The sequence below is a fragment of the Chiloscyllium punctatum genome, chromosome 4, assembly GCF_047496795.1.
Source record: "Chiloscyllium punctatum isolate Juve2018m chromosome 4, sChiPun1.3, whole genome shotgun sequence".
Classification (NCBI taxonomy): Eukaryota; Metazoa; Chordata; class Chondrichthyes; order Orectolobiformes; family Hemiscylliidae; genus Chiloscyllium; species Chiloscyllium punctatum.
Window position 1 is genome coordinate 132,345,404 of NC_092742.1, and position 19,908 is coordinate 132,365,311.

Consider the following 19,908-nt stretch of genomic DNA (forward strand, 5'->3'; position numbering starts at 1 on the left):
TTTCCTAAAGTGAGGCGACCAGAACTGCACACAGTACTCCAACTGTGGCCTAACCAAAGTCCTGTACAGCTGCAACATCACTTCACGACTCTTGAATTCAATCCCTCTGCTAATGAACGATAATACTCCATAGGCCTTCTTACAAACTCTATCCACCTGAGTGGCAACCTTCAAAGATCTATGTACATAGACCCCAAGATCCCTCTGTTCCTCCACCTGAGCATATGGAGCATATTCCCCTGGATTTTCTCACAAACATGGTACATCACAAAACTGAAAATTTTTGCAATATATGGCAACCCTTTTTGTAATACCTGGACATGGATTTATCTGCCACACTAACAAGGGCTTTTATATAGCCGTAACGATTGTGTTTCTAGATTCCAATATTCAGGGAGGAGGAACTGTGAATGTATGAGTGATTTGTTTGGCTGAGCATGGTTAACACTATTTATTTGTTTGTTGCTAAGTATTTATTTAGTTAGTTAAATAGCTAGTTTCAGTTTTTTAAAAATTTTATACTTCTCTATATATGTTTATTCATTCGTACATAAGGGTGGGTTGGGGAATTTTTTATTATTTGTGTTTAGTTTTGTACTATTTTTGTAATGTTTTCAATTGCATTGTTTTGTATTAGTTGTAATATTTAAGAATCTATTTTCTGTTAATAAAAATGTATTATATTAAAAAAATCTGCCACTCTTCCGCCCAACTCTTCAGTCTATCTATATCTTCCTGTATTCTCTGACAGTCCCTTGTGCTTTCTGCTACTCCAACAATCTTCGTGTCATTTGCAAACTTGCAAATCATAGCAAAAGTGCCTTTTCCAGATCATTTCTATATATTACAAACAGTGTCCCCAACACTGGCCCTTGTGGAACACCACTAGTCACCTTTCTCCATTTTGAGGAACTCCCTTCAACTACTACTCTCCATCTCCTGTTTCTCAACCAGTTCTTTATCCACTTAGCTAGAACACCATGCAAACCATATGACTTCAATTTCTCCATTAGTCTACCATGGGGAACACGTGTGTGTGTGTGTGTGTGTGTGTGTGTGTGTGTGTGTGTGTGTGTGGATTCTTTATTTGCAATATGCAAACCGTTTGCCATTCAACTTTCCGTCATAGACTGAGTAACATTTCTCTGGGTCATAAACGTGCTATTTCAGCTGATTAAAGAAACTACCCTGACTTGTTCCAAAAACTGACCCTGACCCAGTCTGTGACCAATACCATCGGCCATATCACCGACCTGCTGACATTTAACATTTGTTGTGAGCATTGGAAGAGTGGGACTAGAAAAGGAAACAGTGACCCCAAAAGCCATGTCAGTGGTGGGTAAGTTGTTGGAGGAGATTATCCGGGACAGGATTTACAATCATTTGGGAAGGCAAGGGCTGATCGGAGTTGTCAACGTGGCTTTCTGCATAGGAAATCATGTCTCATTAATTTGATTGCGTTTTATGAAGAGGTGACAAAGAAGAGTGATGAAGGCAGTTTGGTGGACATTGTCTACATTGACCTCAGCAAGGTGTTCACAACATTCCGGTTGGTAGATAGGTTAGGAAGTTTCGGTCACATGCAATACAGAGGATGCTAGTCACAATTGACTTGAAGGAAGAGGGGTATTTTCCAGACTGGAATCTTGTGAATAGTAGTGTGCTGTAAGAATCAGTTGCGAGTTTTTTTGCATTTCATCATTTATATCAAGAATTTGGATGTGAATATTGGGGCCATATTTAGTAAGTTTACTGATGCAATGTGACTGGTCAAACTATTCGTTGTGAAGCAAAATACCATTTATTTTAACACGACAGATAAAATGAAGCCAAAGAAAGACGAATTTAGAATAAGGTAATTCTATTGGAAAAGTTAACAGAATAATAGATCTAGGAGCTATTACTAATGAACTGTTCAAATATCGGAAAATCGCATAAATACAGCCCCTGGAAGAAAGGAAAATGCAGACACAGAATGTCACAAACATTTCTCCAATCCAGGAATTAAAAACTGCATATAGAGGGAGTAGCAGCCTGGTGACATTCACTGAAGCTTCCAACTCTGTTGAGACCCCAATAGTTTCTGATGTTACTGAGAAACCAAAACCCAGAAATCCTAATCTGTGAGAGCTGGCCACACTCATTCAGGCTGCATTAAAATTAACCCAATGCCTCCCTAGCTGTTTACTCAAGTGGGCTTAACTAAACAGCTTGGAAACGGTCATTCAATCCCTCTCTGAAAAGAAATAAGGACAAAACAGCCTCTTAAAACTGCAGTATCATCACACTAATCACCACATCGAGCTGTTAAACTGGAACCAGAGGTAACCCAATCAGGCTCTTGGCCCTGTCCAAGCGGACAAGGAAGAAGCCATTCAGTCCCATGAGTCACTGACACAGGAACAGTAGGAGTCATTCAGCCCCTTGAGTCTCTTACACAGGAAAAAGAGGAGGCCAGTCAGCCCCTTGAGTCTCGTACACAGGGACAGGAGGACGCCATTCAGCCTCTTAAGTCACTTCCACAGCAACAGGATGAGGCCATTCAGCCCCCTCAGTCTCTTACACAGGAATAGGAGGAGGCTATTCAGCCCCTTAAGTCATTTATGCAGGAACAGGAGGAGGCCATTTCCCCCACAACTCATTTGCAAAGGGACAGAATGAGGTAGTTGATGCTGATTCCTGATGAATGGCTTATGCCCAAAACGTCAATCCTCCTGCTCCTCGGATGCTGCCTGACCTATTGTGCTTTTCCAGCAATCCACTGTCTACTCTGATCTCCAGCATCAGTAGAACTCACTGTCTCCTAATTGATGCTCTAATATGATGAACAAGTGGAGCAGAGGCTGCACAGACAGACTGCTCCACGTTGTTCCTCCTGGCTCCGTTGCTCATGATACACACGTGGGACTTTAACATGGTTTTCTAGCGTTGAGGAGGGAAGCCATATGTCTTGTGTGAAGTCTCAAGAAGGCATCTTCCTTCTCCGAGGAGCCAGCCTGGTGTTCTCTATGTAAGGCAGAAGTGGATGGGAATGGCTACCTGTTTCAGGAGGAAGGTATAGTGGCTGCTGTTGGGGATTGTGAGCAACATGGTATTCAGTACGGGCTCACACGCCGACTGCACAATAACGTAGGGAGAGTTAATGAAGGCATATAAACTATTAGGAAAGTCACGTTAGACTGATGAATGGACTCTCTAAGTTCAAATATTGCTAATCTTGTTCATGTTAATATTGTCTAGTGCATGTCCTGTGCAGTGTAACCTGTATGCCTTACTCTGTCCATATAACCTAGACTATACGGACTATAAGCTGGTGTTGTGTGATATTTAACTTTGTACACCCCAGTCCAACACCAGAATCTCGAATCATTACTCTGTTGATCTCGTCTCGTGCATGTCCTGTGCAGTGTAACCTGCATGCCTTACTCTGTCCAAGTCTACTTCCACCCTACGATCGACCTGACCATGCTCACTATGACCTGCCTCCAGTGCTCATAAACAAAGTGTTTCTCTGTACTGAGGTACACGTGACAAGAAATCAAACCAATCAATCCTGGTTAAAGTCTGGAATTTCTCACCCTATGAATGTCTCTTTTGGAAATAAGTGATCACTGCCATTCCTCGTGTTTCAGCGTCACCATTTCTTCGTCTCTCACAGGTCTACAGATTAAACACTCAGTTTCTTTACTCTATCCTCATGTTACCATCATCCGTGTCTGTGGTAAAGAGATCATTCCTTACAAAGTAGATCAAATCTGTACAGAGTGCCCCGAATGCTGTCTCAGCAAGGCTCAACACAGCAGGAAGATGCCTTTACTTATGTACACGAATCATCTTACAATGAAGGACAGCATACCATTGACAGCACCCATTACTTACACAGGGATAGATTTGGAGCAGTCAGCATAGACTTATGAGTGGGAGATCATGCTTCCCAAATTTGTTAGAGTTCTTTAATGAATTAACCAAGAAGGTTGATGAGGGCTGAGTGGGAGACGTAGGTTCAATGGCCTTTGATACGGTTCCACATGAAAGGCTGCTCTGGAAGCTCCGTCACGTAAAATTCTGGTGGAAATGGCCAAATGGCTTGATGGTAGGAAGCAGAGGGTTTAGTGGAGGTATGCTTGTCAGACCAGAGGCTGGGTGCATGGCTGTTTGTGATCTATGATTTGGTTGAGAATGTGCAAAGCTTGATTTGTACGTTTGCAAATGACACTAAAATAAGTGGTATCGTGATCAGTGAGGTAGTTTAACAGATATTGCAACAAGACTTTAATCACGTGGGGAAGTGGGCCGAGAAATCGCAAATGGAATTCAATATTTTTGTGTCAGGTCTTGCATTTTGGAAACTCAAATCAAGGTAAGTGTTTCATGGTGAATAGGAGGGTGTTTAGGGGTGTAGTGGGCAAAAAGACCCTGGCGTTCAGCTGCACAGTTCTCTAAGAGTTGAGTCACAGGTAGACAGTGCAGTGAAGAAAGCTTTTGGCACACTGGCCTTCAGCAATCAGGGCATTGAGTGTAGAATTTGGAAATTTATGTTGCAGTTACCGGGACTTTGATAAGGCCGCACTTGGAGCATTGTGTTCTGTTTTTGTCACGTTGTTTTAGAGAGAATGTCATGAAATTAGATATAGCGCGGAAGAAATTTCCAAGGACGTTGCCAGGACCCAACGGTCTGAGTTATAGGGAGAGGTTGGGCAAGGTCGGACTTTTTCTTTAGAGTGTTGGAGACTGAGGGGGGACCTTATAGAGCTGTATAAGATCACGAGGGGTATGGATAGGGTAAATGTTCTCAGTCTTTTTCCAAGTTTTAGAGAATCGAGGATTAGAGAGGATCAGTTTAAGGTTAGAGTGGAAGGAATAAAAGGGAGCCTGAGGGGCCACTTCTATACACAGAGGATGGTACGTGGATGAACTGCTCGCAGATGTTGTTGAAGGGGGTATATTAACAAAATTTAAAAAGCATTTGCATAAATATGTAGATAGGAAAGGACTACAAGGATGTGGGCCAACTGCAATGAAATGGGGTGAGCGTGGATGGGCATTTACAAGGTGGAGTCGAACCCCTCTGTTAGTTATAACCAACACACAGAAAAGCTCGCCTCGACTCATAATCTTTTAAAATATGAGTGACACAAATCTCCTACATTCTACAATTTAAACAAAAATTAACAAGTTAGTTTCATTACTGTAATAGTGAACACTAAACAACAACTATTCACAAATGTATGCTTCTCTTTTCTTAACTACTTACTATCTGCATTCAACTCTGTAAAAATATGCTCTTCCAACAACCCAAATATTAAACATTACAATTTTAAGACCAGACAGTCTCTATCTTCCCCGCTGAGTTCACTCTTCCAGCTGCTGATCTCCCTGGGTCATGTTTTTTTTTACTGCAAGTAGGTTGGACATGTACATGCATCTTTGGTAGAGAGTGTTTGAGATGGCCAGTTAGCACTCCTGCTCTGCAGCAGTTACTCTGCTGTTGGATGGCAGTGGCTCTCCCTTCAGTGTTCAAAATGCTGGCTTTATATACTCCCCATCATACAATCATTCTCATAATTTGATTGCTTTCCAGGTGTCCAAGCAATAATATTCAAATTCAGTTGGCTTTTATTAACCTGAGCGTTATTTAAACTCTTTGCTTGCATTTGAATTGCTGTCAGAACAGCAACCAAAACTCAGGTATCCATTTACCAGCTAATTGTGACATGTGGAACAGCCTGACCTTTAGCTGGCATCTGTGGCTGTACTTTCTATTCAGCAAAACCCGTTCTGTTTTAAAGTGACCAGACAAGCTTTCGGCTTCATAACACCTCCTCACTTCAGAAAAGAAAATGAACCATCAGAATGAAAATATGGCATCAATTATTTTCCTCTAATTCTTAATCCCATTATTATGAAATACAAAAGTATTAATCTCAGTTATACCATTCATATTAATCTGTACACCTATATAACACTGGAATAAGTCAGATTTTATCTAAACGTTTTCCTTTAAATCTGCGATAACACATCTGCTATCACATTTTAGTACGCACAACATGTACATTTTGTAAGTTTAAAGCCAGTAACATAAGACTGCAACGAAATAGTCTCACATCCTAATCTTTAAATATTCCTAAAAATGCGAGAGCTTTGTCGTTGTCCACAATCATCTCCGACAATTTGTTTGTCCTATAAACATTAAAATATTGTCAGTCCAGTGCGAAACTTAATCATTCTTTTTCAATAATGGAGACGTTGTATTTTTTCTGGTGGACATTGATATTTTTTGACAAGTAGCCAACTGACAATTCAATTCCATCATCTTTCTGTATCAATACATCTCCAAGCCCTATATACTGAGCATCAAGCACAATTTTCAATTTATTTTTCAAAATATTTGGTGTAGCTCTAACGGTGAGAGTGAGTGACAGAGTGTCAGTTCCAGGAATGCAGTTTGTTCTTGGGAACGATTTAACAGGATCCAAGGTGGGAGAGGCACTCCCTGTGATGGAGAAGTCAAAGGAAGACTAGGGAACTGGGGAATTGAAAGAAAATTACTCAGGAGTTTTTCCAGACTGTGTATTAACAAGATCCCACTGTCATAAGTTACAGCAGGAAGGAAAAATAAAAGAAAAAGACAAAGGAGTTGATGTTCAGTTAACTGACCCCCTGTTTGCTGTAACGGTGCAGAAAAATTCCTCAACTGGCAGAGGGTCAGGCAGGGGTGGGAAATCGTCAAAGTTTCAGAGTTTATATCTGCCACTTGCTTTACTCAATGATGTGCCCTTTTCGGGTGCTGTTTAGACAATTCACCTACTTCAAATAATCTCTCCCTCAACTCACATACATAATCCATTTGTGAGATCTCTGACTTCGGTCCTGTCAATTTATATTTAATTTATTTCAAGGACCTCTCACTTCATGTACGAATATTAACTCAAAGGAAGTAAACTGAGTAGATTTATTTGGGGCATGTCCGATGGCAAGCAATTGAATGGAACCCTTTATCACAATCATTCAGGCAATCTTGATATTACGCTGTTAACATGGTCTTCAGCGTTTGATGCTAATTTTCCAAGGCTCACCGGGATTCAGGATGGTATACACTTGATTTGAAGTGCTGTATTCCTAAGCTATCCATCACTTCTTAAAAGAGCTGAGCGGTAAAATGAGACCCTTGATCTGACTGAATCTCACTGCGAAACCCACAGTGAGTAAAGAAAGCTACCAACTCCTCCACCTCCCTTTTTTGCCTTAACACTCCATAATGGAATTGCCTCTGGAAATCTGGGAGACACATTCATTATCGACATTAAATATTAGTTTCAACTTTTATTTTAGAAAGAGGAGCTACACAATTAATCACAACGTACGGGAAATGTTCTTCGAATGCAGGAATTGACAACAAAGGTGCTGGTTTTATTACTGCCTGTGACCTACGACCATTTGGCATGTATGACATCTAGAACAAAAAATAACCACGTCCTTGTGCAGTGCAGGCCAATAGAAATGCTTATGTACCTTAGCCCGAGTCTTCTGTACACCTAGGTGACCGCCTGCAGTTAGTTCATGTGCTACCCATAACACTGTATGCTATCCGTAACACTATATGCTACCGGTAACACAATCTGTTGCAGTTCAGCCCATGTCTCTTCCGCACTAAACTATTGTGGATTCTATTTCAATTTTAGGATTTTATCTTTAAGTTAGTAACGTTCGACAATATATTCTGATTCATTTTCTCTCTGTGTGTGTATGTGTAAGTGTGTGTATATCTCTGTTGTAAGTACATTAGCCTTTCAGGACAAAACACCTCTGCCTGACCCTCTGCCTCTTCAGGTATTTTTATGCACAGTTACATCAAACAGCATGTCACTTAACTGAACATCAACTCCTGTGTCTTTTTATTTTGTTTTTCCTTCCTGCTGTAACTTATGGCAGTGGGATCTTGTTACCACACTGTCTGGAAAAAAATCTGAGTATTTTTCTTTCAATTCCCCAGTTCCATAGTCTTCCTTTGACTTCTCCACCACAGGGTTTCCTCTCCCACCTTGGATCCTGTTAAATCGTTCCCAAGAACAAACTGCATTCCTGGAACGAACACTCTGTCATTCACTCACCGTTACTTCGCAAATCTTGATTTGGCACTCCAACCTGATGTCACACAAGGGAATGCTTAATTTCTGTCCCCATTCCACAAGTTATCATGCTCTTGAGTAACATGTCAGAAAGAGTGAAAATACTTCCATCTCTTATTATTAGAGCGGGAGAGACAGTGAGGACTTCAGATGCTGGAGATCAGAGTTGAAAAGTGTGGGGCTGGAAAAGCACAGCTTATCAGCAGCAGCTGAGGGGCAGGAGAATCGACATTTCAGGCAAAAGCCCTTCATCAGGAAAGTGGGGCGTAAGGGAGGGGGAAGAGTTTGAGAAATAAATAGAAGGGTGGAAGGGAGCTTGGAAGGCGATAGGTAGATGCAGGTTGGGATAGGTCGAAGAGGATGGTGAAGTGGATAGGTGGTAGGACAGCTGGAACTCTCAAACTATACCGCATCAACATCGACATAACCAATTTCCAATTCTCCCATTCCCCAGCTTCATCCCAGATCCAACCGTTCAACTTAGTACTGCCCTCTTGAACTGTCTTAATTGTCCATCTTCCTTCCCACCTATCCAGTCCACCCTCCCTTCCGACATATCACTATCACTCCCATCTACATCTTCCTTTCGCCCTCCCAGTGACCCTCCTGCCAGACTAGCTCCTCTCCTCCGATTTATCTTTCAGCCCTCTTGTCCGCCGCCACATTCCTGACGATGGGTTTATGCCTGATATGTCGATTGTCCTGCTCTTCGGATGCTGCAAGATCTGTTGTGCTTTTCCAGTGTCCCAACTTCTCAACTTTTAGAGACTGAGCAGATCCTGTATCTCACAATATTGTATCTGCTTGTCCTTCTCCCTCTGTTCTTTCTGAGTAAACTTCAACCACAGAGGCGTATTATTTATTGATATCAGGCACTGCCTCCATACACAGCCCCTGCCTCGGCTGTGCACTCTCCTGCAGCTCCTCGGCTCCAATTGGGGTCTCCTTTATCAGTTTCACTAATGACACTGGGCTTAGCCTCTTCCACACATCTTTTTCCAAAGTGCGTTCCTTCACTGCCCAGCGCTGTGTGTCCCAGCTTACTGGAGTGAAAACACCTTTCTCCCAGTCCCCTTCTTAAACCAACGGCACTGCAATTTTATGCTTTCCACTGCCTTATATTGAGAACACCTAAGGCCTTTCATCTCCTTTCAACCCCTTTGGGCTTCATTTTTCACCTCTGGTAAACTATTGTCAGTGTTCTCTACTGTTCGATTTGTAGTGTACGAACTCTCCTTCTCCCAGTTTCTATCTCTCACAGGATGAAATCCTCTCAGAAGCAAAATATCATCTCATGCACCAATGCATATTTACTTGCCATTTCTGCCGCGCTTCTCATTTCTTGAACTTTCTGTTCATTCAGATGAATTCTTACCATCTCTGGATGTGAGCATTTAAACTTCTCCAGCAGAATGATCTCCCTTCTAGCCTCACAGGTCTTATCCATTTTATAAGGCCAGCACCCATCTATCAAAATGACTGTGTTTAATTCTTTCAAATACAACATCAGCTTGCCCTGGAGCCATCTCTTTATTTATGAACCTCTGTCTATATGCTTCTAGTACCAATTCATAAGCACTCAAAATAGCCTGTTTGACATCTGCATAATCTCTTGACCCCTCATCTGACAGCGCTGCACATACCTCACTAGCTGTGCTCACCAGCTTAGTCTGAACTAGCATTACCCACAAGTTCACTTGACACGCCATCTGCCGAGCCATTTGTTTCAAAAAAAATTAAAGATTTTGACATTTTCTCAGCGAAATATGGCAATGTATTAACATAGCTGTATACATAGCTGTGGCATTCTCCCTTCATCTCCATCCTGTTAATTTAGCTTTCTTGTCTAATTCCCAACTTCTGAATTTCAAATTATCTCTCTCTTCTTCCTCTCTTTCTTCTCTCTCTCTGTTTCCGTCTCTTTCTTTATCTTCTAACTCCAGTTGCCATATTTGCAATTTAAGTTTTTTTCTAAATCTACAGCACTTGTCTGTTTCGCTGATACATCAAAGTGCGTGACCAACTCCATTACAATTTCAGCTTTCCTTTTCTCCTTGATTAAACCCAATTCCAAACTATTTGCTATTTCTAAAACATGTCCTTCTTTTGTCTTTCTAAACTTCCTTGGAAAATTTGAGAACCTCTTTAGTAATATTAATTAAAACCAAACACACAGAAAAGCTCACCTCACATGATAATCTGTTAAACTGTGAGCGACAGGGAACTCCTAAATTCCACTATTAAACGAAAAATAACAATTTATATGAATGCACGTTGGCTCGCTGAGCTTGAAGGTATGTTTTCAGACGTTTCATCACCATGGCTAGATAACATCATCAGTGAGAGTCTCTTCTGAAGCGCTGGTGCTTTTTTTCCCGCCTCTCTATTTATAGGTCTTGGTTTCTGAAAGGGGGTGATGTCATGTCCGGTTCTTTTGTTTTACAAGAGAAGTTCGATAGGATCTAAATTGATGCATTTATTGATGGACTTCTGGTTAGAATGCCATTCCTCTAAGAAGGTCCTTGCGCGTCTTAGTTATGCGTGTGCTTTGTCCCAGTCAAAGTGTGCCCTTCTTTGTCTGTATGTATGGAACATAATGATAATGGGTCATGTCTTTTGGTGGCAGATGGTGTTGATGTATCCTGGTAACACGACAACAGGACAGTTTCAAAGGTGGAAAAATGATTTTGTATACACTGTTTAATCAATGTGTGTGTGTGTGTGTGTGTGTGTGTGTGTGTGTGTGTGCAGATAATAACATGCTTCACATGTGCATAACACATTGCAAATGAACAGAGACACAGTTAACGAAAAGTAATGCATATGATGCATAAAATGTATAAAAACTTAAAACATTATTTGATGCTCATCTGACGTGATATGTTCCCGTTCTCTCAACGTTCCCTTCCTTTCTGGAATTTTCAACTCTAATCTCTCATTCTTATGTATGCTCCAAATTAGATTAGACTACTTACAGTGTGGAAACAGGCCCTTCTGCCCAACAAGTCCACACTGACCCGCAACCCCCCATTCCCCGACATTTGCCCCTTTACCTAACACTACGGGCAATTTAGCATGGCCAATTCACCTGGCCTGCACGTTTTTGGACTGGGGGAGGAAACCGGAGCACCGGAGGAAACCGGAGGAAACCCACGCAGACACAGTGAGAATGTGCAAACTCAACACAGTCAACCGCCTGAGTCGGGAATTGAACCCGGGTCTCTGGCGCTGTGAAGCAGCATTCCAACCACTGTGCCACTGTGCCGCCCACAAATTCTTGCTTCTCATATCCCAACTTATTTCAGTTAATCCCCTTTCCACTGAGTTAAATATATTGGTCTGCTGGGTTCTTTCCAAAGCTAGTGTCTGTCATATTATTCGAGATATATATTCTGGCATCAGACCCAGCATTTGAACATATTACTCTTTTGTACATGCACTGTACAAAGGACCACAGCATACAGGAATTGCCAAAATATTGGGGGATATTCATCTACTCTTTTCGATGATCTGGTTTTCTCATTTTGCACATTTCCTCATCTTTATTGTCTCTCTTTCTCTCTTTGTTGCTAGTTAAGAAATCTACACATTATTCTTCGCGTCCCTTCTCTCAAAACTCCTTCTTTCGCTTTATATCTATTGCTGACTTCTCGAAGTAATGTGATTATAATTGAGCAATGTAACTGCAAAGACATTCAGAAGGAGCTGACCAGAGTGAATTGCAAAGGGAGCCGAGCAGGGAAGATCATGGAGCAGCAAAGGCAGGAGTTTCTGTGAATATTCGGAGTATATCAGAAATTCATCGCAAAGAAGATTAAATATGCTCTTAGGAGGACAAGGCAGCCATGACCAATGCGGCATCAACCAAAAGAGGATACATACAATGTGCTGAAGATGATTGGGGATCCAGAGATGTCATTGGCTCTGAAATTACATCGGCTGGAATCACTGACACTATAGATTTCTTAATCAAGTTTAGGGAGCGAAACAGAGGGAAAGACATCCACTTTAAACACAGAAGATGGCATTACTAAAGGAAAATAAGATTCTGATGAATTAAATAATTGAATTAAAATCTGTAAATTTATTTTGGGGAATGTGTCAGTTTGGAAGCATGACCTGGGGAGAGACCCTCAGCAGAATGACAGTATGAAAATGGAAGTGTTTCCACATTATAAACCAGAGTAGGTCACTGAGTACAGGGCTGATGGGTGAATGGGTCTCGATGTGATCTATGGGACAGACAGCAGAATTGCATTGCAGATATTGCAGCTCAAAACTGCGTATTCATATAGTGCTGTAGAACACAGCAGAAGGAGAAGCAGACCTGCATTCAACCACAACCTGTAACTTTTAGCCTTGAATAACCTCCTCAGTTTGCTATTACCACCAACACCATCTGTGTTTCGGTAATTACTGTGGGTGAACATGTCAGGGTCAGAACCACGTGAACCTAAACCTGATGCTGATCCATTAAAGCTACCGCACTTGACTAACAGATCTGATCAAACCTCTGCAGTCCTGCCACATGCAGTCATAAATGGTGATGGACGATTAAACAAATAACTGGAGGAAAGGGATCCACAAATATCCCCATTCTAAATAATCGAACAGCCCTGCACAACAGTGTAAAAGGCAATGATGTAGTATCTGGACCATTCTCGGCTAGAAGTGTTGAGTGGATGATCCACTTCACCCTCCTCATGATGCTAGTCTTCTACCAAATTGATTTGATGCACGTGACATGAAGAAACAGCTGAACACAGCAGATACGTCAAAGGCAGTGGGCCCTGACACCATTCCTGCAAGAGGACTGAAGACTTGTGCTGCACAACAAGCCGTGTCCTTGGGAAGGCTGTTTAATTCCTGCTCCAACTCTGATATCTCCCTGGCAATGAGGAAATTTACTCAGCTATGTCCAGTCCCCTAAGAGGAAAATAATTACAAACTGATCATTTACCACCCCCTCAGTCCCATCACGACAGTCAAATTAGTGGGAGTTCTGTGCTGTCAGGCAGCACAGAAATAACCTGATCAGTGTGGTCTCTGATAGGTCCCCATGTGGAGATAGTGCTGTTGTGGAGGAGTCACTGGATTAATAATCCAGACCAGACTAATGCTCTGGCTGGTGGTAGAAGTTCAAAACAATTAATAACATATCGAGATGCACAATCTGGTGTCAGAAAAAGTGAGCTTGAAGTCAATGTCGATTGTAAACACCAATTTCCTTCTCCAATGTACTTTCCGGAAGTGAGTCTCCCGTGCTTTTCTGGTCTAGCCTAAAAGTGACTCCAGACACACAGACATGTGAGAAACTCTTCAATGGTCTCTGAATCGGCCAAACAAGACACTCTATTGTACCAAACTGTTGCGACTTCTTAAAGGATAAATCCGGACAGAACACCCAGCTCCAGCCTCGGTATCAGAAAAGGGAATGGGGAACACAATCCTGTCGACCCTGCAGAGACCTCCTTCCTAACATCTGAGATCTTATAACAACATTTACAGAACTTTCCCACAGACTGCACAGAAACACCGGGAAAGGAGTAGGTCATACAATATAATGATCCTTCCCCGTTCTAGTTCATGTTCAAGTATTTCCTCAATGCACATATCCCACTCAATGTACATTGAGTGATTAACCTTGGGAAGGTATAAAATAGGAAGTGCAGTAGTCCTTTTGGACGATGGAGTTTGCTATCCAATTCAATATAATGATGGCTGGCCCTTTATTTCCACACTGTGCTCTTGCTCTCTGCCCCACCCCATCTCTTTAGTGTCACAAAATCCTTATTTATATTCAGTGTCTTGGCTTGTAGGTGCGAGCACATTCCCCAGGTTCACTAATTTGTAAGTGCAGACATTTATTCTCATTTCATTGCAGAGTGCCTGCCTGTACATGATACTGTGGCCATTGTTTTAGACACCACAGCCTCGTGAATTATCACCCCTGCTTCCAATCTGTCTCACCCTGTCAGAGTTTTATATATTTCACTGAGATCTCCACACAATTTTGTTAGGCCCATGGACTAAAGGCCAAGTCGCCCCAAACTCTGCTCCCGCAACAAGCTTCTTATTCCAGAGATCAGTTTGGTCATCCTTCGCTACTCTCCCTCGATGTCAGGTTTTTCCTTTATTACGTACGAAGATCGAAACTGCCCACAATACTGCACAATGTTCGAGATGGGGGGTCTCCCCAAAGGCCTGCATAGCTGCAGTAAGACACCCTTACTCCTGGACTCAAAACTCCCTGAAATGAAGGGCAACACACCATTTATTTTCCTACCTGCTTTCTGTTCTTGCAATAATGTTTTCAGTGACTGGTTTACAGGGAGATCCAGATCATTTTCAGTTTTACAGCTCCCCACCCGGTGGGTATATGTGTACTGGTCAGCGTGCCAATGCCATTCTTAGTATTGACTTCTGGCTTCCGAACTCACTTCCCTACACGGGCCTAGGAGGTTTATGTAGAAGGTAACAATGAAAAGGAGCATACTCCCGTTTGTAGATCAACATGTTTCAAACAATCCCTTTTCAAACGATAGGCTGCTAATCAATATTGCCACCATCACCTCTCCTCACACTGCTCTCCAACTGCCATGTATTTGTGCATTCACTCCACTCGTCTCAGTCATCTTGGAACTTTTTAACGACTTCCTCATCCAAACACAATCGAACATTCTTTCGTGCTGTCAGCAGGCTGGGATATATTGTATTTAACTCACACAACTAAATGTTTAATGGGTAATGTGAACATCTGGGAACCAAGCACCGATACCTGTGATACTTCAGCAACCTTCCTCTGTTAAATAAAAAGATTTCTAAAATTTTCTTTATTTCATGAATCTGGGTGTGACTGGCTGGGCCAGAATTTATTGCCCATACCTAGTTGCCCTTGAGAAGGTGGTGAGTTGCCTTATTGAACTGCTGAAGTCCACCTGCTGTGGTTGACCTCCAATACCATTAGGATGGAATTCCAGAATTCTGACCCAACGACAGTGAAGGAACGATGATATATTTCCAAGTCAGGGTGATGAATGGCTTGGAGGGGAACTTGTAGATGTTCCTTTACATCTACTGCCCTAGTCCTTCTAGATAGACGTGGTCGTGTGCTGGGAAGATGGTATCTGAGGATATTTGGTGAATCATTTCAGTGCAGCTTGTAGATCGTAAAACATTCCTGCTGCTGAGTGTTGATGGTGGAGCATTGTGGATGAAGTGAAAGACAAACTGGCTGCTATGTCCAGGATGGTATCATGCTTCTTGAGTGTTGTTGGGGATGCACTCATCCAGGCAAACAGGGAGTATCCTATTACACTTCTGACTTATGCATTGTATTTGATGGACAGGCTTTTGGAAGTCAGAATGTGAGTAACTCGCCGCAGTAGTCATCGGTTCCGATCTGCTCTTGTAGTTACTGTGTTTATGTGGCGAGTGCAGTGAGTTTCTGAGCAATGATTACCCCCCCAGGAGTTTGATACTGGGGTATTCAGTGATGGTAACACCGTTGAATGCCAAGGGTCAGTGGTTAGATTGCATTTTATTGGCGATGGTCACGGTCTGGCATTTGTGTGGCGTCAACATTAATTGTCACTTGTCAGCCTAGATACTTTTGCATTTGGACATGGATTGCTTCAGTATCTGAGGAGCCACAAATGTTGCTGAACATTGTGCAATCAATGGCGACCATCCCCACTTCTGACCTTATAATAGAGGCAAGCCATTGATGATGCAGCCCTGAAGATGCTTGGGCCGAGGCCACTGCCCGAAGGATTCCTACAGACTTGACCTGGAGCTGAGTTGACTGACCTTCATCAGCCATGACTACCTTCCTACGTGTCAGGTATGATTCTAACCAGTGGAGAGTTTGACCCTGATACCTATTGATTCCAGCGTTGCTAAGGCCACTTGATGCCACATTTGGTCGAAGGCAGCCTTAATTTAAAGCCCTGTCAATATCACTCCACCTCTGGAATTCAGCTCTTTGGTCCATGTTTGAGGTAATGAGTTAGGGGGCTGAGTGGCCCTGGTGGAGCCCAAACTGGGCGTCATTGAACAGTTCATTGCTGAGGAGGTGTTGCTTGAAAACACTGACACCTTCCATCACTTTACTGATGATTGAGCGTAGACTGATGGGTTGGTAATTGGCTGGATTGGATTTGTTCTGCTTTTTATGTATAGGAGCTACTTGAGTACTTTTCCACGCAATCGGGTAAATGTCGTTGTTGTAACTATATTGGAACAGCTTGGCTAGGGAAGTGGCAAGTTCTAGAGCATAAGTTTTCTGTACTGTTGCCAGAATATAGTCAGGGTATGCACCCTTTGAAGTATCCAGTGTCTACAACCGTTTCTGGATATCGCGTGGACTGAATGGAATTGCTGATGACTGGTAACTGAATTACTGAGGAACACTGAAGGAGGCCAAGATGGATCATCCACTCAGCATTTCTGACTGAAGGTTGTTGCGAATGCATCAACCTTATCTTTTGCACTGAAGTGCTGGGCTATTGCATCATTGAGGATGGGGATACTCGTGGTATCTCTTCCTCCAATGACTTGTTTAATTGTCCCTACCGTTTCTCGACGAGATGTCGAAGAACTGCAGAGCTTAGATCTGATCAATGGCTTGTGGGATCACATAGCTCTGTCCATTACTGACTTTTTGGTGCACAAGGTGTCCTGTTTGGCGGTTTCGTCAGGCTGACACCTCATTTTCAGGTATGCCTGGTGCTGCTCCCATCCTGCACACTCCATTGAACCAGGGTTGATCGTCTGGCTTGATGGTAATTGTTGCAAGGGGGATAAGCCAGGCCATGAGGTTGTGCGGGAGTACAATTCTGCCGCTACTGATGACCCACAACACCTTATGGAAACCCAGAATTGAACTGCTGGATCTGTTCGAAATCTGTGCTGTTTAGAATGGTGATAGTGCCACCCAATATGATGGAGGCTATTCTCAATGTGAAGGTGTGACTTTTTTTCCACAATGACTATGCGATGGTCACTCTTAACGATACTGTCATGGGCAGATACTGCTGCAACAGGCAGGTTAGTAAGGATGTGGTCAAATATGTCTCTTCCCTCTTGTTAGTTCCTTCACCAACTGCGGCAGACACGGTCTAGCAGTTATATCCTTTAGAACCTGACCTTTTCGATCAGTAATGATGCAGCTAAGCCACACTTGGTGATGGACATTGAAATCCCCCACCCAGAGTACATTTTGCTTCCTCCAAGTGTTGGTCAGCATGGAGGAGTACTGACTCATCAGTTAAGAGATGCTGGTACATGGTTATCAGCAGGAGGTTTTCTTTCCCATGGGTTAACTAACACCATTAGACTTCATGGGATATGGAGTCACTGTTGAGGAGTCCCAGAGCAATTCCCTTCCAACTGTGTCCCACTGCGCCGCCACTTCTGCTGTGTCTATCCTGCTGGTGAGACAGGGGATATCAGGGGAAGATGATGGGTTGTCTGGGACATAGTCATACTCACAGAATCATACCTTTCAGACAATGTCAGGCTATTGCTTGACGAGTCTGTTTATTTCTATTCACTGTTTCCTGCCAGCTGTCCCATTATAGAAACGTGGCCATATATTCGCCCAATTCACTCAGATTTTAGTTTGCAAACTAGCTGTACCAAAACTTTTCTGAAAATCCAAATACTTGTCTCCCAGTCCGTTTCTCAAACATAATTCCCATTTCATAAATCCATGTTACTGTTGTCTATGGCCATTACTATCACTCCCAATAACTTCTCCTAAATCTTTTACTTACTTTGTTCTACGATCCATGTACTAGAACCATTTTCCACAGCCGACTTAGGTTTCCTAGTATTGTTAGAAGGTTCTGTGAAGACAGACCTGAAGTAGCTGTTTCAAGGTTCTGCCATTTCCCTGTTCCCCATTGCCCATTCTCTGGTTTCAGATTGTAAGGAAGCTGCACTTGTTTTCTCATACTTCTCACATTGACATGATTTGACAAGCTATTCCAGTTCACTCTTATTCCCCTTGTGCATATACTCTTCAGGAACTCATCATTTCCTACCTTAGGCTACTCAATAATTGACCTTCCACACCATACACTCACAGGAGCATAGACCAACAGAAATATAGCAAGATCTATATTAGTCCTACTTTCCAACACCAGGCCCATAGCAGGGAATGTTATGACAATTCCAAGTGCTCGTCCAAGGACCTTTTCATGATTGTGAGGTTACCTGTGATAACTCACCTTTCAGGAAGTGCATTCCAGACCCCAACAGCAGCTGGGTGAAGAACAATCCTCAAATTCTCTCTAATCCTCAATCCCTTCACTTTAAAAGTGTGCTCGCTTATTCTCGACTCTCTGACTAAAAGGAACAGCTGCAGTCTATCCACCCATGTCCATTCCATGTGTAATCTTAACCTTCTGAATCACATCCCCCTCAGCCTTCTCTTCTCCAGTATAAACAACCTGTGCTTATCCAGCCTCTCTCCATAGGTGATATGCTCCATCCCAGGGAACATCCTGGTGAATCTCCTCTGCATAACATCCAGTGCAATCATACCCTTCCTTTTATGTGGCTTCCAGAGCTACATATAGTACTCCATCTTGGCCTAACCAAAGCTCCGTATAGCTCTTATAATCTACGCCCCGATTAATAAATGGTACACCCAACGTCCACAATCACTAGTCCATTACGCTGCTCAGTCCCATTCAGTGATGTGTGGAGAAGCACCCTCTGAGCTTCCCATTGTGCTGCCATTCATTGAGTCCACCCATTTCTGGTTCCTTCTTCCAAAGTGCATCACCTCATATTTATCAGTGTTACGTTCCATCTGCCATTGATCTGACTATCTGACTGTTCCATCTGTATCTTCCTGTAACATAAGACCTTTCCCCTCACTGCCAACCAACCGGGCAAATGCAAACTTGCTTATCACAATCCCCACCCCCTTCACCTACCTCCTTCATTCACATCTGCATCATTTATGAATAGCACAAATAACAAGGGACGCAGCACTGACCCCTGTGGTGCACTGGTCTCCAGTCACACAAACAGACTTCTCTCACCACCCTCTGTCTTCTGCCACTAAGAAAGTTTTCATTGTAACTTGTCACGTTATCATTGATTCATGAGGTTTTACTTCATTTTAATGTTTCCCATATGTGGCTTTGTCACAGGCCTTGCTGCAAAACTAAATAAGCGACCTGCTGAAACTAATTCAATCAAATTCATTAGATGTTACTTCCTTGTGATAAAATCATGATGATTATCCTGATCAAACCTTGCTACTAAGATTGCAGTACAATTTATCCTTCTGTATTTTCTCCAGTAGTTTCTTTAATAGTGATCTCCTACTCGCGCTTCTACAGAACCCTGGTCTATCTCTACCACCCATACTGTGAAGTTAAAACTCACACAACACCACGTTATAGTCAAACAGGTTTAATTGGAAGCACACTAGCTTTCGGAGTGTCGCTCCTTCATCAGGTGATTGTGGAGGACACAATTGCAAGGCACAGAATTTATAGCAAAAATTTACAGTGTGACGTAACTGAAATTATCCATTGAAAAATACCTTGATTATCTGTTGAGTCTTTCATCTGTTCGAATACCATGATAATTTCACTTCTTTCGTGTGTAAATCAAAAAACCTTTCTTTAAAAGTTGCATTCTCAATTTAAATGTAACAATTGGTGTTAGCTAGACAAAACGTCGAAGGTGTTAGCCCCTGTGTTCTCTAAACAATGATGTTTAGATAGATTCTAATCTAAAAAATGAGATAACAGAGTTT